The 19,541-nt window shown below is 33.7% G+C and overlaps 1 protein-coding gene across 4 annotated transcripts in view; it reads right to left on the reverse strand.

Moving 5' to 3' along the window:
- Window positions 1-19,541, reverse strand: part of Epac (Exchange protein directly activated by cAMP) — a 569,466-nt gene that overhangs the window by 330,289 nt on the left and 219,636 nt on the right. Inside the window, exons 1-2 of one of the 4 annotated variants that reach the window (XM_073956944.1) lie at window positions 16,951-17,265; window positions 15,987-16,323 (exon numbers count right to left, since the gene is read on the reverse strand). The exons of 2 other annotated variants lie outside the window; for them this stretch is intronic. The gene's annotated coding sequence lies outside the window, so the exon portion shown is untranslated. Of the gene's footprint in view, window positions 1-15,986; window positions 16,324-16,950; window positions 17,266-19,541 lie in introns of those variants that run through there. One more of the 4 variants, XM_073956945.1, reaches the window with a different exon arrangement.

Below are 19,541 nucleotides of genomic sequence, written 5' to 3' on the forward strand. Positions count from 1 at the left end.
AAAAACCACGCTCTTGAAAAAATATTTTTTTAAAAAACCACGCTCTTGAAAAAATATTTTTTTAAAAAACCACGCTCTTGAAAAAATATTTTTTTAAAAAACCACGCTCTTGAAAAAATATTTTTTTAAAAAACCACGCTCTTGAAAAAATATTTTTTTAAAAAACCACGCTCTTGAAAAAATATTTTTTTAAAAAACCACGCGCTTGAAAAAATATTTTTTTAAAAAACCACGCTCTTGAAAAATAATTTTTTAAAAAACCACGCTCTTGAAAAATAATTTTTTAAAAAACCACGCTCTTGAAAAAATATTTTTTTAAAAAACCACGCTCTTGAAAAATAATTTTTTAAAAAACCACGCTCTTGAAAAAATATTTTTTTAAAAAACCACGCTCTTGAAAAATAATTTTTTAAAAAACCACGCTCTTGAAAAAAATATTTTTTTAAAAAACCACGCTCTTGAAAAAATATTTTTTTAAAAAACCACGCTCTTGAAAAATAATTTTTTTAAAAAACCACGCTCTTGAAAAATAATTTTTTAAAAAACCACGCTCTTGAAAAATATTTTTTTAAAAAACCACGCTCTTGAAAAAATATTTTTTTATAAAACCACGCTCTTGAAAAATAATTTTTTAAAAAACCACGCTCTTGAAAAATAATTTTTTAAAAAACCACGCTCTTGAAAAAATATTTTTTTAAAAAACCACTCTCTTGAAAAATAATTTTTTAAAAAACCACGCTCTTGAAAAAATATTTTTTTAAAAAACCACGCTCTTGAAAAATAATTTTTTAAAAAACCACGCTCTTGAAAAAAATTTTTTAAAAAACCACGCTCTTGAAAAATAATTTTTTAAAAAACCACGCTCTTGAAAAAATATTTTTTTAAAAAACCACGCTCTTGAAAAATAATTTTTTAAAAAACCACGCTCTTGAAAAATAATTTTTTAAAAAACCACGCTCTTGAAAAAATATTTTTTTAAAAAACCACGCTCTTGAAAAATAATTTTTTAAAAAACCACGCTCTTGAAAAAATATTTTTTTTAAAAAACCACGCTCTTGAAAAAATATTTTTTTAAAAAACCACGCTCTTGAAAAAATAATTTTTTAAAAAACCACGCTCTTGAAAAATAATTTTTTAAAAAAACCACGCTCTTGAAAAATAATTTTTTAAAAAAACCACGCTCTTGAAAAAATATTTTTTTAAAAAACCACGCTCTTGAAAAAATATTTTTTTAAAAAACCACGCTCTTGAAAAATAATTTTTTAAAAAACCACGCTCTTGAAAAATATTTTTTTAAAAAACCACGCTCTTGAAAAATAATTTTTTAAAAAACCACGCTCTTGAAAAAATATTTTTTTAAAAAACCACGCTCTTGAAAAAATATTTTTTTAAAAAACCACGCTCTTGAAAAAATATTTTTTTTAAAAAACCACACTCTTGAAAAAATATGTTTTTAAAAAACCACGCTCTTGAAAAAATATTTTTTTTAAAAAACCACGCTTGAAGATATTAAGATGCTTGAAAAAATATTTTTTTAAAAAACCACACTTGAAGATATGAAGATGCTTGAAAAAATATTTTTTAAAAAACCACGCTTGAAGATATGAAGATGCTTGAAAAAATATTTTTTTAAAAAACCACGCTTGAAGATATGAAGATGCTTGAAAAAAATTTTTTTTAAAAAACCACACTTGAAGATATGAAGATGCTTGAAAAAATATTTTTTTAAAAAACCACGCTCTTGAAATTTTTTTTTTTTAAAAAACCACGCTCTTGAAAAAATATTTTTTTAAAAAACCACGCTCTTGAAAAAATATTTTTTTAAAAAACCACGCTCTTGAAAAAATATTTTTTTAAAAAACCACGCTCTTGAAAAAATATTTTTTTAAAAAACCACGCTCTTGAAAAAATATTTTTTTAAAAAACCACGCTCTTGAAAAAATATTTTTTTAAAAAACCACGCTCTTGAAAAAATATTTTTTTAAAAAACCACGCTCTTGAAAAAATATTTTTTTAAAAAACCACGCTCTTGAAAAAATATTTTTTTAAAAAACCACGCTCTTGAAAAAATATTTTTTTAAAAAACCACGTTCTTGAAAAAATATTTTTTTAAAAAACCACGCTCTTGAAAAAATATTTTTTTAAAAAACCACGTTCTTCAAAAAATATTTTTTTAAAAAACCACGCTCTTGAAAAAATATTTTTTTAAAAAACCACGCTCCTGAAAAAATATTTTTTTAAAAAACCACGCTCTTGAAAAAATATTTTTTTAAAAAACCACGCTCTTGAAAAAATATTTTTTTAAAAAACCACGCTCTTGAAAAAATATTTTTTTAAAAAACCACGCTCTTGAAAAAATATTTTTTTAAAAAACCACGATCTTGAAAAAATATTTTTTTAAAAAACCACGCTCTTGAAAAAATATTTTTTTAAAAAACCACATTCTTGAAAAAATATTTTTTTAAAAAACCACGCTCTTGAAAAAATATTTTTTCAAAAAACCACGCTCTTGAAAAAATATTTTTTTAAAAACCACGCTTAAAGATCTGAAGATGCTTGAAAAAATATTTTTTTAAAAAACCACGCTTAAAAATCTGAAATGCTTGAAAAAATATTTTTTTAAAAATCCACGCTTAAAGATCTGAAATGCTTGAAAAATATTATTTAAAAATCCATGCTTAAAGATCGGAAGATGTTTGAAAAAATATTTTTGTTTTTAAATCTACGCTTAAATATCTAAATATACTTGATTTTTTTTAAATTCAATCTTAAAGATCTAAAGATGCTTGAAAAATATTTTTAAAAAATCCACGTTTAAAGTTCAGAAGAAGCTTGAAAAATATTTTTTAAAAATTCCCGCTTAAAGTTCAGAAGATGCTTGACAATTTTTTTTTTAAATCCACGCTTCATATCTGATGATGCTTGATAAAATATTTGTTCCTTAAATCCACGCTTAAAGATATGAAGATGCTTGAAAAACTATTTTTAAAAATTCACGCTTAAAGATCGGAAGCTTAAGCTTAAAAAATATTTTTTTAAAAATTCACGCTTAAAGTTTAAAAGATGATTGGAACAATATATTTTGAAAATCTATATTTAAGGTTCAGAAGTTACTTGAAAAAATATTTTTCAAAATACACGCTTAAAGTTCAGAAGATGCTTGAAAAACTATCTTTATCAAATCCACGCTTAATGGTCTGAGGATGCTTGGTTTTTTGCATTTTGTTATATTACTGTCTGTTATCTCATTTCACGCTTATAAAGCTTTATTTGACCTATGCGTTTCCACGCAATTGGCCTAAAAGCCAAGCTATTCAAAAAAATCGATTTTTTTAATTTTTAAAGTTTAATCATAAATATTAGATTAGATAGATTAGGAGTATTTTCTCAATCAAAAACCTCGGACTTTTAAAAGATGGTCCGATTGCAGGAAAACTAGAGAAAAAGTTATTTATTAACAAATGCTTAGAACGTCTCATAAACATAATCTCGCAAAAAAATTCTCGGCGCTAAGTGGGTTAAAGGTCTGGTGATGTTAATTTTGTTTAAAAAATCCCCGCTTAAAGGTCTGACATATGCATTTTTTTTAAATCCAAAGGCCTGAAGATTCTTGAAAAAATATTTTTTTTAATCGAACCTTAAATGTCTGAAGAAGCTTAAAAAATATTTGTTTTAATTGACGTTCCGCGTCTGAAGATGCTTGAAAAATATTCTTTAACAATCCACGCTTAAAGGTCTGAAGATGGTGGAGAAAATATATTTTTAATTAAAGATATATGTACAAAATTACTGGTATGAATTAACTACGTCATCATGTTTAAATTTCATTTAATTACACACATATCGACACCTCCAAATAATAGTATGCTAAGTCTGAAAAGTGAGTTTTGCAGGAGAAGCTCTCAAAGTTTACAGTTTTCTTTGATCTTCACTACTATTCTGAGTAAACATTTGTTTATAACTTCTGTTCGGATTAACCGATCATTACCAAAATTTGACAGAATTTAAGTTAAAGGACGTAAAATTTAAAAATGTAAAGAACTTGAAAACATGCTAAGTCGACTTAGCATACTATTGTTTGGAGGCGTCGATATGTAAGGCGTAATTGCCCAAATTAAAATATTAAATAATTTTCTCCTCTTTTGTATTGCAAAGCTATTGATTGGTTTAAATATTGTTTTAGTTGAAAATTTTAATAATATTTTAATTAAAATTTATGTATATACCTTTTACTTTATATCAACCAAATGTGGGAACTCAACTCGCTATTCAATTTTAATCGTCGGCCAATGAAATGTGTGTGTTGCAAATGGTCAGGTGGACAAGGCAACAAGCAAAGTAAATATTAGAAAGCCAATATGCGGTAGTTCAAATGTATGTAATTTTTAAATATTTACACTATTATAATTATTTATAGATAGAGTGAACCCACTACACACACATTTGAATGGCTATAAATTACAAACTTCATTGACATAGGGTAAAGAGATAACAATTCCCATTGGAATATCTATCGCCCAAAATCAATCAACAGATAATTGTATATTTCAATTTTTGTGTTGTATTTGTGGTAAACTTTTCCAATTATTTTACATTTGTTTGTGTTTATTTTATTGCATGTACTTATATGTGTGTGTGTGTGACTCTAGAATTATTGCATTTATTTACGTAGTTTTGTGGGCACACTCACTATCTCGGTATTTGCATATTTGTGTATAAATGGTAAATATTTACTTCCGGTTTAAATGTAAGTTGTTGTTGTTTCTCTTTCAACCGAAGTTCAGCCAAACATTTGTTGTGGTTTCTTTTCGATTTTGCACATCAATTTATCAGATGAATGCACCAAACACACACACACATATCATCAGCTCCCTACCTACTGTACTGTTCCATCGATGTAATTATTTATTGATGGTGTAAATATGTACATATATGTATTTTGAAATTATTTTGTAATTGATTGCAATGCTGTTGTTTTATAATTGGCTGTCTTTGTTTACACATTTTACACTTTTATAGATTTTCCAAGAATTGCATTGTAACTTGGCGTGCTTGTTGTAGGTGAAAACCGCAAATTATTTACTTTGAAAATTAGACTTGCTGGGTCATTGAATTTTCAAGCCAAATAATATTAAGCTGTCACGCACAAAACCAACTTTCTTAAATAAAAATTCGTTATCAGGATAAAATGGATAACTTGCAGTTTTGTTCTTCAACTTTTACGCCCTAAGACACCTTAGCATATGCCTTTTAACGAGGAATAATCCATTCATTAAGTTTCCTTACAAGACCTAGCCAACTCAATTTTTCTTAGTAACTCGCCATCTTTAACCATGTGTATTGCTGCAACAAATAAAAACCCAGTATAAGGCTGGGGCATAATATATATTACCTATGTATATCACCTTAGTTCTTATTATTTACCCGATTGAGATCTACCTACTTGAGAGGAGTAAATAAACCATCGGTCGGCAGCTATCTAATAAACTACTCATCTGTACGAACGGGTCGAAAATTAATGAGGATACTAATATCTATTGTGGGTAGATAAACATTCAGTATTGCAATATTATGCAATTGGCAGATAGACTAACCGTAACAGGTCCATTGTACCATAGTATTTAAAGAGACGACCTTCTGAACCTATTTTTGTGTCACTTTTTTATTATTTTCTGAAGTGATGAAACTTATTGGAGATTAGCAATGATGCCCAATTTTACGAAAACCCTGGTCAAAGCTCTAAAAATGAATGGTTTTTAACCTCACCTTGGCTTCTTATGTTTTCGGGTCGCTGGTTTAATTTTTTATATTATTTAACCCTAAAGCCGTCATTGATTGGGTCTGTTTGGTCCCTTCTCCTGTGAAATGTGAGCGTATCAGATCAAAATATTCTACAAATTTGTTCGCCATAAATTTTTACTATAGACCCTAGAATACACCAAAACAAAAAAATATGTAAAAATCTGAAACACATTTTTGGATTAAAATCGTACTTCATCTGAAAGTATGCAGAATTGTCCCACAAAATATTTTTTGAGGAGAATGATGTTCTGTTCTGTTCTCCACTAATTTTCCTAATTAACTTGGAAATTGCGGTTAAATCCTCAAAATACCGAAAATCGGGAGAAACCGCTATGAGGCGGCTATAGCAAAACATTAGCCGATATTGTTCATATGCATCAAAAAATGATGCCACAGCATCTCTTGGTCAAATACAAAATAGCTTAGATTTAAACATTAGCAAATGAACGATTTACAGAAGAGCGGTGGAGGTTGGCTTCTTCAGTCCTTTCATATCAACAAAAAATGAAAAAGCCAGACTGCCAAGACCCATCTGAACTGGAGTGTTAACAAGTAAAAAAGAATCAGTCGGTTTCGCCGACAGAGATATACGCTCAGCCTGTGTGGATTGAAACACTTTTTTCCCAAAAACCTTACGTATTTAGGGGGGTTTTCAAAAGCGCAAAAATTTGCGGGGATATCAATAGATAGGGCTTTTTTTAAACTGAGTTTCGACAATATTTGGAGTACTATTTTAGCGAATAATTTCGAACTTTTGTGGGGGGATGTATCGGAAGGTCCACTCCTTCCACCTTCGAATTTCATCTAATGTTCGAAGAAATATTACGATATCCAAAGTATGGACGAACGCAGTATTCGGTTCGAGCTATCCAGTTACTACACATGGTGCCATAGGGGCTTTTACAACTTTCGGGCTTTTTTCTCAAGAAGTATGGACTTGCCCTTGAGTTGCTTCAACAAAAAAACGAAATGATCCGAGAGCAGGTCTTAAAGTGAATTTATCCAAAAATGTGTGTGGGAGGTACCCGACGGAGTGGACAAATATAGTCCATATTCGAACCTGACCAATACCTGGTAGATATATTAGGATGTGTAAAGTATGGACCAAATCTGTCACTCCCATAAAGAGTTATCGTACGCACAATTTTTCCGAACATTTTTGAACTTTGGGGGGGGGGGGTATCTGAAGGAGTGGACCGATATGGCTTATCTTCGAACTTAAACTAAGTTTCAACAAAATATTACGAAGGCCACATTTTGGACCAAAACGGCAGATCCGTTCGAGAGTTATCTTACGCTCCAACCACTACACACGGTGCCATAGGTATTTTTTTTTCACTTTTCAGGATATTTTCTCAGGAAGCATGGACTTGCCCCCGATGAAACTTGTACCGTCGTATGGGGGGCAGTGAATATAAATTGCTACAACAAACATCAAATCGATTAGAGAGCACGCCCTAAATTGAACTTTTTCGAAATTTTGTTTGGGAGGTACCCGAAGGAGTAGACCGATTGAGTCCATATTGAAACCTTATCTAAGTCTGGTACACATTTCACGATGGGCAAAGTATGGACCAAATCGGATACACCCTTCAAGAGGTATCGTGCGTACAAATTTTCCGAACATTTTCGAATTTTTGTGGGGGAGGTACCGGAAGGAGTGGACCGATATAGCTCATCTTCGAACTTAAACTAAGTTTGGACAAAATATTACGAAAGCCAAAATTTGAACCGAATCGGTTCATCCCTTCGAGAGTTATCGTGCGCTGCAGCCAGCCAGACAGACATACAGACGGACGGACATTGCTCAATCGACTCCAAATTGTCTGAAACACATTTCGTCCAAACATACTTGGGGTCTAAAACCATTATTTCGATGAGGCACATTTTGCCCGTATGAAAGTGTATATACCCTTCATAGCCTAAAGGCTGAGGGTATAAAAACGCGGTAGAGGCCGGCTTATTCAGTCGATGACCACCAAAAACACCTTTCATATCGACAAAAAAATGAAGAAGCCAGACTGCAATTCGCCAAGACCCATCTGAACTGGAGTGTCCAAAAGTGTTGGACTCTGCTGTTTTCTGATGAATCTAAGTTTTATATAATGGAGTTAGATGGCATAAGTCATGGACAAATGGCAACGGTTAAATCGTAAATATTGCAAAGGCACTAAGAACATGAACGCAGAATATAATGGTCTGAGATTTTTTCCCGGGGCAAGGGATTGGATCAATTCATAAAATTGATGGAATTATGGATCGTTTCAAGTATCGTAACGTATTAAAAGACGTGATGTTGCCTTATGCTGAAAACGAGATGCCACTTGGATAGATATTCCAGGAAGATAACCAGCCAAAACATGTGTCGAAAGTGGCTAAGGAGTGATTCCAAAACAATTCGACAGAAGTTCTCCATTGGAAAACCAAAGAGCATTTATTGGAACCCGTAAAAGTAGCCTGGGAAGCAATATCGCCTGAAATCTTTATAAATCAAAATCAAATGTCGTTCGTTGGTAATGTCATCAGTTGAGAATGGCTGGACCGATTTGGATAATTCTTTTTGTTGAATGTTCACCACAACCCGACCTAGGCTTTTATACAAAGAAAATTTGACCACGCCCACATTTACGCCCACCTTTTTCAATTTTTATCTTTTCAATTAAAACTACTGAACAGATTTTCCTGAAATTGTCAGGGAGTATAGAGCGATGGCCTCGGTAAAAATTGTCTACATATTTTGTTGAATTTCGGAAGGAGCGGGGAATTTACCCTATACTCTGTTTCTTTAAAAATTCTACATTTACAATAATTTCGAATGAATCGGCTTGGAAATTAATTTGCGAGACAATTGTGGTTGTGTCTCCGACTTTACTTTTTAAGACCAAAGGCTTGACCACGCCCGCTTTTTCAAATATGTTACATTTACAAAACTACTGAACCGATTTTTCTGAAATCTTCAGGGAATGTACAGAGATGGCCTCCGGTGAAAATAGGATGCATATTTTCTTGAATTTCGAAGGGCGGGGTACTTCCGTTTGCCATATTTAAAAAAACACCATATCTTTATGAATAACGAGTGAGCCAAGGCTATAGTCGGGTCGGGGCCAACTATGTGTTACCCTACACCACTACCCCTGTGCATAATCTTTTGACTGGTAAAATTCAAAATATTAAAATTGAGATAACTTAGCGCCTTTGCTCTGAATGTCTTCATTAATACAAGTAAATTTTGTTGAAACGCATTTAAGTAATTCGTCAGAATAACTCAAATAAAAAAAATGGAAAAGTGGGATGTACGCCAACCATCAATAGGCTTCTTCCTCTGTGAGACCTTCATCAACTCTCAAAATTTCGTGAGGATCCGATCGAAATTCGGACCTGTAGTGTGATTGCACAAAAAATGGAAAATGGGATGCATTAGCGACTATTGTGATATCTCTGTTGTTTGGCCACCTATGACAACCTACTTCACATCGTTGTAAAGATGATATTTTCTACTTTCCATGCCAGGTTTTGCTTTCGATATACCTCTTACAGAAGAGAGATATTCGCTTTGAAATAAAACGTTGGCCTTTTCTCCAAATAAGTTTTTTTTCAAATTCCGATCCCTGAATAATATCCGACCATTACCAAAATCAATAGGTTTTTTTCCTCTGTGGGCCCCCATTAACACACAAAATTTCGTGACGATCCAATCAAAATTGCGACGTGTAGCGTGATTACAAAAAATTAAAAAAATGGGATGTATTACCGACTATTGTGATATCTCCGTTATTTGGCCACTTACGCCAACTTACTTTAAATCATTGTAATGATGGGATTTTCTACTTTCATAGTAAGACTTTGCTTTTGGAAGGTCCCCAACCAAAGCTGTGATATTCGTCATTATTATTAAAATCGCAAAAATAAAAAGTTGGGTTCTATTAGCGGTTATTGCGATGTCTTCGTTATTTGGCCACCTACGCCAACCTACTTTGCATCGTTGTAAAGATGGAATTTTCTACTTTCATGGGCAGACATTGTTTTTGGAAAGTCGCCAACCAATGCTGTGATATTCGTCATTATAACTAAAATCCCAAAAATGAAAAGTTAAGTTTAATTTGCGGCGATATCTTCGTTGTTTGACAATCTACGACAAGCTGAGATATTTGCTTTGGAAAAATACGTTGACTTTTTCTCCAAATAAGTTTTTTGCCCATTCCGACCCCTAAATATTATCCGACCATCACCAAAATCAATAGGCTTCTTCCCCTCCGGGACCCTCATCAACACCCAAAATTTGGTGACGATCCGATCAAAATTGCGACCTGTAGCGTGATTACAAGGTTTAGATGGACAGGCGGACGGACACAAATAGCCAGATCGACTCAGCTCATCCAGACAATCATTTTGATATATATAAGTATGGGTCTACGACCATCATTTCGATGCGTTACAAACTTTTTGGGCAAAACCAACTTATAATACCCTCGCCACATAGTGGTGTAGGGTATAAAAATGAAGAAGCCAGACTGCAATTCGCCAACACCCATCTGAACTGGAGTGTCCAAAAATGGTGGACTGTGCTGTTTTCTGATGAATCTAAGTTTTATATAATGGAGTTAGATGGCATAAGTCATGGACAAATGGCAACGGTTAAATCGTAAATATTGCAAAGGCACTAAGAACATGAACGCAGAACATAATGGTCTGAGATTTTTTCCCGGGGCAAGGGATTGGATCAATTCATAAAATTGATGGAATTATGAATCGTTACAAGTATCGTAACGTATTAAAAGACGTGATGTTGCCTTATGCTGAAAAAGAGATGCCACTTGGATGGATATTCCAGGAAGAAAACCAGCCAAAACATGTGTCGAAAGTGGTTAAGGAGTGATTCCAAAACAATTCGACAAAAGTTCTCCATTGGAAAACCACAGATAATTTATTTGAAACCGCAATAGTAGCCTGGGAAGCAATATCGCCTGAAATCTTTATAAATAAAAATCAAATGTCGTTCGTTGGTAATGGCATCAGTTCAGAACATCTGGACCTATTTGGATAATACTTTTTGTGAAATGTTCGCCATAACACGACCTAGGCTTTTATACAAAGAAAATTTGACCACGCCCACATTTACGCCCACCTTTTTCAATTTTTATCTTTTCAACAAAAACTACTGAACCGATTTGTCTATCAGGAAGTGTACAGGGATGGGCCCGGTTAAAATGGGCTTCAAATTTTGTTGAATTTCGGAGGGGGCGGGGTACTTCCCCTATACGCTATTTCTTTAAAAATGCAATTTTTCTATGTTAATAAAAATCAAATGTCGTTCGTTGGTAATGGCTGGATCGATTTGGGTAATTCTTTTATTGAAATGTTCGCCATAACCCAATCTAGGTTTTTATGCAAAGAAAATTTGAAAAATTTTATCTTTTCAACAAAAACTACTGAACAGATTTTCCTGAAATTGTCAGGGAGTATAGAGCGGTGGCCCCGGTAAAAATTGTCTACATATTTTGTTGAATTTCGGAAGGAGCGGGGAATTTACCCTATACCCTATTTCTATAAAAATTCTACATTTACAATAATTTCGAATGCATCGGCTTGGAAATTAATTTGCGAGACAATTGTGGTTGTGTCTTCGACTTTACTTTTTAAGACTAAAGGCTTGACCACGCCCGCTTTTTCAAATATGTTACATTTACAAAACTACTGAACCGATTTTTCTGAAATCTTCAGGGAATGTACAGAGATGGCCTCCGGTGAAAATAGGATGCATATTATCTTGAATTTCGAAGGGCGTGGTACTTCCGTTTGCCATATTCAAAAAAACACCATATCTTTATGAATAAAAATCAAATGCCGTCATAAACTAACTTAAGTTTTTATGGAAAAAAATTTACCACGCCCACTTTTTTCAATGTTCAATTTAATTTTTGTTTTTGCAACAACTACTGAACCGGTTTTCCTGAAATCTTCAGGGAATGTACAGGGCTGGCTCCCGAAAACAGGCTACATATTTTATTGAATTTCAGAGGGAGCGGGGCACCTCCCCTATGCGATATTTTTAAAATTGCTACATTTGCAAAACCGATAAACCGATTCGATCCAAAATTTGGCCATCGTAATATTTTGCCCAAATTTAAAACAATTTCTAAGATAAGCCTTATCGGTCAATTCCTTTGCCCCGCAAAAGTTCAAAACTTTTCGCTAAAATGTGCGCACGATGGACATCGTAATATTTCTACGAGACAAAGATCAGGTTAGAATATAGTCCATATGTCAACTCCTTTGGGTACTTCCCACACCAAATTTCTTAAAAGTGCAGGTTAGGACCTCCTCTCGAATAGTTTTAATTTTTCTTGCAACATCTTGAATTCACGACCCCTATTGCGATGGTACAAGTTTTTTCAGTAGCAATTCCATACTTTTTCAGAAAATGACTGTAATAAACCCATACGGCCATCATGTGTAGTGGCTGGTGCCGACGACAACTCACGAACCGAATACTGAGTTTGTCCACACTTTGCATATCGTAATATTTCTTCGAATATTATATGAAATTCGAAAATGGTGCTTATAGGTCCACTACTTCCGGTATCTCCCACAAAACTTCGAATATATTCGCTAAAATGGTAAGCGCAATATCACATAAACGGAGCAAACGATTTGGTCCAAACTTTGGATCTCAAAATATGTTGTCCAAACTTAGTTTATGTTCAAAAGTGGGCCCTATCGGTCCATTCCATAGGGTACCACCCATACAAATGATCAACATTTTTGTTTAAGTGCCGTTTAGGTTCTGTGCGAGAATGCTTTGGAAATTTGTACCTAAGGTATTCCTAGTAGCCTTGTTTACAGCCATATGATGTTCTTTCATGGGCAAGTCCATGCTTCCTAAAGTAATGGTCATATCGAGAGGAACTCCCAAAATAAGACACACTTCCAAAATGAACTATGTCGGTCCATTCCTTTGGGTACCTCCCCCGCATACTTTTTGAGATTTTATCCAAATCCATATCTCTGGCGTTCAGTTCATACGCCCAACTTTCTGAAGACCCCTAAATACATAATTTTTTTTAGGAAAAAGGTGTTTTAATTCACACATACTGAGGGTATACCTCTTCTGTCGACAAAGCTGACTGGTACTTTTTTATACCGCCCACCATAATATGGAAGGTATAATAAAATTTGTCATTTGTAACACATCGAAATATTCATCGGAGACCCTATAAAGTATATGTATATATAATTGATCTGGGTAACATTCTAAGTCGATATAACCATGTTCGTCCGTCTGTTGAAATCAAGATACAGCTCGCATTTTTATACCCTATACCACAATGTGGAAAAGGGTATTATAAGTTTGTTTTGGTAAAAATTCATGTAACACCGCGAAATATTCGTCGGAGACCCCCAATGTGGTATACCAATCTTCATATCTCGACGAGATAAAGCGATTTTGAGATGTGTGTCCGTCCGTCCGTCCGTCTGTCCATTATAAATTGTAAACACGCTCCAGGCCGCAATTATGGACCGATCGTCACTAAATTTTGTATGGAGGTCGGGTTCAGATCAGAATAGATCCCTATTCTTATTGGTGATGATCGTGAAATATTTAGCGGGTGAAATGGACCAAAAACATATTTATCCAATTTTCTAGCGGCTCTGTGGTCTCAATAATAGTCCGATCAACGCGTAATTTTAAATAAGGTAAGAGTATATCACAAAGGAGAAGCTTGCAATTTGAGATGGCGATCGGATAATATTTAGAGGGTTAAATGGACCAAAACTTTTGTGTGAAAATTTTTAATATACAGCTTATATCTTAATTCCTGGAAGTGACATTCCGGACAAGTGAGATATACTTGAAAGTGGAACGCTTGACCTTTCAATTGATGCCAATTATGTTGGTGTGCATGATCAGATAACAGAGTTACAGCCTAATATAGTCCGTTATTTGTTTGTAGTGTAATAATAAACTCGCTAGAAGTCGCAATTATACATCAATTGTCACGAAAAATTGCACCGGGTAAGAGTATACGTCGAAAAAGATGCCTACAATTTTGAATGATGATCTGATATTCTTTAGCGGGTGAAATGGACCATTAATTTTGTATGAAAAATATAAAAAATTTTTTTGGTCGATATTTTAATTCCTTGAGGGCATATATATTTCGCAAAGTAGCCTACATATGATAACGGGCGTACTGCCTAATATATAATGGGTTCTGTGTAGAGAACCACATTTTTATCTCATGCTACATATTGTCTCTCCAAAAGTTTATGTAACACCACGAAATATTCGTCGTATAAGGGGTCTATATTTGGTATGCCAAAATTCGACGAGATAAAGCGATTTAGCGATGTGTGTCCGTCCATTAAAAATTGTAAACAAGCTTAAGGCCGCAATTATGGACCGATTGTAACGAATTTTTTAAGGAGGTTGGGTTCGGGCCAGAATAGAAATGATTAGTTTTTGCTGATGATCGTGAAATGTTCAGGGAATGAAATGGACCAAAAACAAAATTTTAACCAATTTTTAGCGGCTCTGTAGGTCAAAATAATGAACAAAGTTTGAGTTTATGATGAAGAAGAAGAGTACAAACCAACTTGAAGATCAGATAATATTTAGCGGGTTAAATGGACTGCAACTTTTGTGTGAAATTGGTAAAAATGTCAATAACGTAGCTGTTAAACAACGGAAGTTGTAGTACTACATAAGTGGGTTTCATTACATTTTAGTTTGTGTGAACTAAATTTTCCTTTCCTGCTACAAAAATGTCTTTGTCATGCTAGATAACTTTTTGGTTTTGGTCATAAGTATTATACATTACATCTCTGATATTTGATAATTAAAATTTCACAATCATTGAAAATAAGTTCCGTGGAGAGCGATTGTAGAGGGATAGTGGTATAGGGTATCCCATGGTCGGCTACGTCCGACTATAGACTTTTCTTACTTGTTTTAAATAAATTTGGTATATGAGTTTCTATTATTCCTCGGATGTTTGGTATGCAATTGGGCTATATCGGTCCACGTTTTGATATAGCTCCCATAGAACGGTACAACCCGATGTTCGGTATTTTGAAGGTTTTAGCTTCATTATCACACCGAAATGGCTGAAATTTGGTATTTAGTCTTCGATGGGGGTATAAAACTTTCCTCCAGAATTTTGTCGGCGTGGACCTACCTTCATATAGCCCCCATAGAACGGTACCTCTCGATTTTCGGTATTTTGAAGGTTGTGGACTCAATATTCCTCCGAAATGGTTGAAATTTGGTATTTAGTCTTCGTTGGTGGTATAAAACTTCCCCACAGAAATTTGTTGGTACAGGTCCACACCTTAATATAGCCCCCATAGAACGGTACCTCCCAATTTTCGGTATTTTGAAGGTTGTGGCTTCAATATTCCTCCGAAATGGTTGAAATTTGGTATTTAGTCTTCGTTGGTGGTATAAAACTTCCCCCCATAAATTTGTAGGTACAGGTCCACACCTTAATATAGCCCCTATAGAACCTCCCTATTTTCTGTATTTTGAAGGTGGTGGCCTCAATATTCCACCAAAATGGCTGAAATTTGGTATGTGGTCTTCATTTGGGGTATAAAACTGTGCATATGAAATTTGTCGGTATAGGTGCACGCCTTTATATAGCCCCCCATAGAACAGTACCTCCCGATTTTTGGTATTTTGAAGGTTATGGCCACAATAATCCATCGAAGTTTCTGAAATTTGGTATTTAGTCTTCTTAGGGGGTATGTAACTTTCCCTTCTAATTTTGTCGGTATAGGTCCACGCCTTCATATAGCCCCCATAGAAAGGTACCTTCCGATTTTCGTAATTCTGAAGTTTGTGACGTCAATATCCCACCGAAAAGACTGAAATTTATTATTTAGTCTTCCAATGGGTTATAAAATATTCCAGAAAAGAATTATTAGTATCGGTCCACTTCTTACTATATTCCCATAGAAGCATACCTCTTGATTTTTGGTATTCTTTAGGCTTTAGCCACATTATCTTACAGAATTATTTATATTTGTCTGTATATTTTTGATGGTAATAAAAAATAATTGCAGAATTTTACTGTAGAAAATTCTGTCCTGGAAGTAGTTGTCTCAGTAACTAAACAACATTGAGATTATGGATCGAACAGAAGAAGAAGTTGAAATCCGCCTAGGAAAAAAATATATGTACCTACCTATTTTAAGGGAAAATTAATCCAAGATAGCACACTGAATGATTGATAACAGAAAATGGTTCATATACATTGATTATATCCAGGTATTCGTGGGAGTGATAAAATTATTTTATTCACTGTATTAAAACATAAATTAGATTTCACTTTTTATTCAATTAAATTTAAATTAAACATTATCACTTGTATTTGTTTAAACGCTAATTTATTTATAATTGTAACAACAAACTTATGAAAATCAATTAGTTTTGTTTTGACCATTAAATGATTTTTTTCCACTTTTGCTTATTATTTTTTGCACTAATTAATTCGTTTTTTTTTTCTTTCTTTAACACCGGCTCTTTAAAAACATTAAAAAATGATTTATTTAATTTTTGCTTTGGTTTTGTGTTTAACAAAAAATATTCACTGAAGAAAATTATCCATTCCAGTTTTGTTATTATTATTATTATTTTTTTTTTTTTTTTTGCTTTATATTTTGTGTGATTATTTCCTTAGTTTAGTATTTGTACGACGACATAATAAATGACACGCGAGACGTAAATTAAACGCATAACGCCCGCGCATTTTAGTTAGTTGAACGTAGCGTTGGATGGTTGCTTTGCTAGTTGGTTGCTTGGTTGGTTAATTTCAAAAAGACACAAAAACCCACACAGCTCCTTTCTCTGTGGCTTTTCTTCTTCAAAACAAACTCTTTTTTCCGCGCTCTCTCACCGCGTTAAATACATTTTTATTATTGTCATAGACCGGCACTTTACAACCACCCAGTTACATTACAAGACACCGGTTCAGCTTTCATCTGGTTCCAAGATAAACTTTATTTATACTAATCGCAAAAATATACACGCATCATCATCACCATCAGTCGACAGTCAAGCTGGCAGGAACGGGCCAAAGGAATACCCACGCACACACATTTGAAAGTCAGATGATGATGGCGATGAAACAAATTAAAAATTGCATTAACCTCAAGTACGAATAAGCTATTGCTATAAACAATAACAAATACAACAACACAAACAATTACGAGTACTCTCTAAACCACATAACGTCATTTAATGTAACACGTAACACTTAACGTAAAACCGAACCGAAGAAACTACGCACGATGATCTGATCATCTTTAAACCGCACACGACGTCGTCTTCTTCTTAAGAAATAATTTGCGTAAATTTCATTAACACCGACGAACGAACAAACACGACCTACCTACCGCTCGATTGCTACAACCAGACCAACAGCCGCAGTTGTATTCAGTTACAGCGTTGAGTTGGTATTAAACGATCAGAATGCACGAAATCAGCAACAAGAAAGACCCGAAAAATAACACCAACAATAACAATGCCAAAGAAGGAAGACAACAAAAGATACAAACGGCAACTAAGAAATGCTTGCTAGCAGCTAGATACAAAAGTATCTCATTTTGGTGTGTAGGCATGCATGCACATGGAAAGGCGGCGAACCAGCCAGATGGATGGACAGACATACAGGCAGATAGACAAGCAACTAGACAACAAGCGTGGTGTTAAATTCAGAGATTATTTGTGGAGCAGCACCATCAACAAAAGGTAAACAGAGAATGAAAAAGTAGTATCAATCAATCTCCTCAACTCTTGGAATCTTTCTCCATGTTTCTCGTTGGAGACATGTAATGTTCTCCCACTGAGAAAGAGTAGGGAATTCTTAAAATGAGTATCTTCTCAATCAAATCGGAGTATGATGTCGTCGTCGCTGTTGTTTAGTAGGTAAAACGGAAATACTTAAGCATATTTAGATTTTGTTTGCTGTTGAATACAATCCCAGTGGGAAAATTGGGAACATATTACATTGAAAATATATTTATTAACGCATTATAAGCAATACGTTCCAAAACGTATCCGTAAGAATCGAGAAAAGAATATAATTGAACAAAAAGTTAAATTATTAAATATATTATAGAAGATACGTTATATAATATACCGTAAAGAATCGAACGAGTAATTCCACTTGACAAAAAATTCATATTAATTACCTCTTACATTCCCACTGGATACGACAAGGGAATGCAATGTTTCTTTTGGTATTTTTTTTTTGTAATCCCGTTATCTGCCGACGCCTTTAAGTCGCAGCATAAATATGCCAGTTTTGTTTGTGTCGTGTAACAATAAAGACGTAATTTTGTAAAAAAATGTAATGAACTATTTTAACTTCTGTTTTTAATGAATGAATATTCTTTTTTGTATTCTATGAATACTTTTTAACTACATAAAATCCTTATATTTCTAAATATAAATAAAAAATGAATTAAAAGTAATGGTTTTCTATTTTAATCCAATAAATTACTTAAGGCATACGGGGGAATAAATTATTTATAAAAAGAGAATACATATGTACATAATACGATGCATTCCAGTATATGAATTCCATTATATATTACTAAAGAACTATAAAAGAATATACCCATTGATTACACGATGCTTTCTATGGATACTATAGAGGAATATATTATTTTCCTAGGACATGCACCGTGTTACGAATAATGTATTCGGTAATCAATAAAACATAGTGGCTCTGTATTACCCGTTCGATTCCCATCGATTACATTTTCCCACTGGGATGTGTTTTAATTTGACATGCTATTTCCATGAGAGACGTTGTGCGGGTATTAGGGTGGTAGTTTATTAAGACGATAAATAGTAATTTTATTGAAAATATTCAACATTTCAATTTCAGAGAATGTATCAACAAGATAACTGAGTTAAACAAGATGTGGCCCTTCACCGACCATTCCCTGAGGGAATAATACAGCCTTGAAAATACCGATAAAAAATTCATGCGTACTGTCCTCAATGGTGGCTCAGAAAAATCTGTAAAAAAAAAATCCACGCCTACAGTCCTTTAAAAAAAACCACGCCTCCTATCCTTTTTGGTGGCTCAGAAAGATCTGTAAAAAAAATCCATGCCTACTGTTCTCTTTGGTGGTTCAGAAAAATCTTTAGAAAAATACGCCTACTATCCTGTTTGGTGGCTCAGAAAAATCTGTATAAAAATCCACGCCTACTGTAATCTTTGGTGGTTCAGAAAAATCTTTAGAAAAACCACACCTAATATCCTGTTTGGTGGCTCAGAAAAATCTGTAAAAAAATCCACGCCTACTGTAATCTTTGGTGGTTCAGAAAAATCTGTAAAAAAATCCACGCCTACTGTAATCTTTGGTGGTTCAGAAAAATCTTTAGAAAAACCACACCTACTATCCTGTTTGGTGGCTCAGAAAAATCTGTAAAAAAAAATCCACGCCTACTGTCCTCTTTGGTGGCTCAGAAAAATGTTTAAAAAATCCACGCCTACTGTCCTCTTTGGTGGCTCAGAAAAATGTTTAAAAAATCCACGCCTACTGTCCTCTTTGGTGGCTCAGAAAAATGTTTAAAAAATCCACGCCTACTGTCCTCTTTGGTGGCTCAGAAAAATGTTTAAAAAATCCACGCCTACTGTCCTCTTTGGTGGCTCAGAAAAATGTTTAAAAAATCCACGCCTACTGTCCTCTTTGGTGGCTCAGAAAAATGTTTAAAAAATCCACGC

The sequence above is a fragment of the Musca autumnalis genome, unplaced genomic scaffold (assembly GCF_047663935.1).
Source record: "Musca autumnalis isolate F117 unplaced genomic scaffold, ASM4766393v1 scaffold_5, whole genome shotgun sequence".
In the NCBI taxonomy this organism is placed as follows: Eukaryota; Metazoa; Arthropoda; class Insecta; order Diptera; family Muscidae; genus Musca; species Musca autumnalis.